Source organism: Aplysia californica, unplaced genomic scaffold (genome assembly GCF_000002075.1).
Source record: "Aplysia californica isolate F4 #8 unplaced genomic scaffold, AplCal3.0 scaffold00530, whole genome shotgun sequence".
In the NCBI taxonomy this organism is placed as follows: domain Eukaryota; kingdom Metazoa; phylum Mollusca; class Gastropoda; order Aplysiida; family Aplysiidae; genus Aplysia; species Aplysia californica.
The window spans coordinates 279,835-282,598 of NW_004797800.1; positions in this window are offsets into that span (position 1 = coordinate 279,835).

A 2,764-nucleotide genomic window follows, 5' to 3' on the forward strand; every position below is an offset into this window, starting at 1 on the left:
CCCCCAGAAAAAACGACTGCATAATACAGAACCATAGCCTATAATTTATTATAATATACGCTCTAGGCACCGGAACAACAGTCCATAACTCAAGCACCAATGCTTAGACTCAATAGACATGACAAAACAAGATACATAGAGTCGTTAGTTCGTTAGCTCCAGGACAAAGAGACCCGCTTTGACAAAACTACTCGACTCGCTTGTTATTCACAGCCAAGTTGTTTTAACAGCTAAACAGATGTTATCGCTACCCGTGGAAAAACAATAATTCGGATTAACGACCACAGCTCTGTTAAAAGGACAAAGGAGTAAACTCAGGGACGTATTAACCGTATTCTACTTCAATACAAAACTACCCGCGTGTATTTAGTTTTAGGCCATGGGAACGAAGTAAACGGCTCATACTTCGCGTTCTTTTCTAATGATATCATGATGAACATGCATGTTAATAATTGTTAAACACAAACACAGACAAATAAAAGAACACACAATTCAACAATCCAACCAACCAACCAACCAACCAACCAAGCAAACAAACAAACAAATAAACACAAAAACTTACACCAAAAATTGATTCGAGGAAACACACGATCCACTATATTTTTTTAAATAAATTAATGATAACGCAGCAACACGGAAGTAGCATAAAATTATTTATTCATAGATGTTAGATACATTTTCAGACGAGCGCATAGTCTGTTAACCATGATCAGACCAATATAGTATAACATAGAGGGTAAGAGATAGAGATAGATATTAGATAGATAGAGAGAGAAAGAGAGAAGGAGAGGGAGAGAGAGAGAGAGAGAGAGAGAGAGAGAGAGAGAGAGAGGGGGGAAGAGAAAAAAGAGAGAGAAAGGAGAGGGGGAAATGAATGACTTGCTTTCAGCTGATATTTTTATATCCATTGATAATCGGCGTCGCCATCCACGCCTGTCATGCCACAATTTGCTAATACTGTACTAGTTCTTAGTGTTCATTTTGTCCTTATTGTTGTTAATCTTTCATCCTTATGTATTCAGCCATTCGGTCCAAAGCCATCCTGTGTAAATGGTGTCAATGTTAAAAGTGCATGTAGATCCTTTTAACCGAAAAGGCTTCATTCAGGTTGGGGTGGGGATGGACAAGTTGTCACTGGAATTCTGTCAGATTATTAGGTTAAATGTGCAGCCTTGGAACAGTGACAGCAGAGGATCACGAAACGAGCCTACTGCTGGGTGTTCTAGACTAACCCTTCAGTTTTAGTAGAGGTTTTACGGCGCTCGCAACTGCATAAGGTCATATGAGCGCCAGAAGATTAGAGGTGTTACAAGCGAATAACAAATATAAAAAAGAAGAAGGGGAGATAAGGACGATAGATGTTTGATAGGAAGAAGAAGCAAACCACACTAACCACCCTTAGACAAACACTGTTTATAATATCCTCTTCTTTATGGGTAGCTCAGACAAAGCATGGATTCAACAACCATTTCAACACGATAAGCTTATTAACTCTTAGTATACGGTAGGCAATTGCTCCTCCTTTGTACGCAATCAATTTTGTCATTCAAATTTTAAACACAACATGAATTCCAAGTAACACCGTTCCTATTTAACAAAAGATGCTGAAATGGTGTAGGTTTAACGTCCCTATCAACACTAGTAGGTTATTTAAGAAGCGAGACTTACTAGTCAAACGTCTATCTCCGAAAGGACCGAGCCAGATTGGAATTTCGTGTAAAGTGCCCTTCCCAAAGACACAACGTCGGATCGAGCTAAGGCTCGAACCACCGACCCCACACTATCACGATTACGGGTCTAATGGCCTAACCATTTGGCTGCTCCTATTTAACACATTTGAATAATATAAAGTCTAAACCGAGTAGAAATGAATGATCCAAGCAGAAAGCATTACAGATTGTAAAGAAAATGAATTTGATGAGGTTTGATAGATTTTTACCTTGACTAAACAACAGATGGTTGCCGTGAGCCATCTGAACTTGCATAAGGTATACTAGGAGTTAAAGTAGCCGACTTCCGAATCTAATGCCCATCTCCGATATATCGATAGGACAGAGCAATATGTGTGTTTAGTTTTAGTACGAATTTTACGGCACTTGCAACACAATAGGGTCATATAAGTGCCGAAGATTATAGTTAGTTAGTTTTAGTAGAGGTTTTACGGCGCTCGCAACTGCATAAGATCATATGAACGCCAGAAGATTTGAGATGTTACAAGAGAGTAACAAAAATAAAAAAGAAGAAGGGGAGATAAGGACGATAGATGTTTCATAGGAAAGAAGAAGCAAACCACACCAGAGCGCACGCCAACCACCCACCGAAGATTATAGATGTTACAAGAGAGTAACAAACACACAAAAAAGAAGGGGGAGAGATCAGAACGATACATGTTTGATAGGAAAGAAGGAGCAAACCATACCAGGGCACCCGCCAACCACCAGCCAACATGTGTTTAGAACTTTGAAAACTGCCTAAACTAGTTTAAGAGCGCTGCTGTGGGAAGTAGAGCTAAGCCCATCTATCAGTTATACCATCGTCGTTCTACATGATACCCGCATAAGGACGAGTAAGACACAGTCATGCTTTGAGAAATGGAAAACACTAATAAAGTCAAAGAAACAAAAGAAACAAAATAATAGCAGAAGGGGTCCTCCTTTGCTAGCATGCTGTTATACTTTATCCCCTCATTTACCTTAACGATAGTACAGGGAGGAAACATGAGCAATGAATGGGAGAGGGGGAGGAGAGGGGGGAAAGGGGGAGG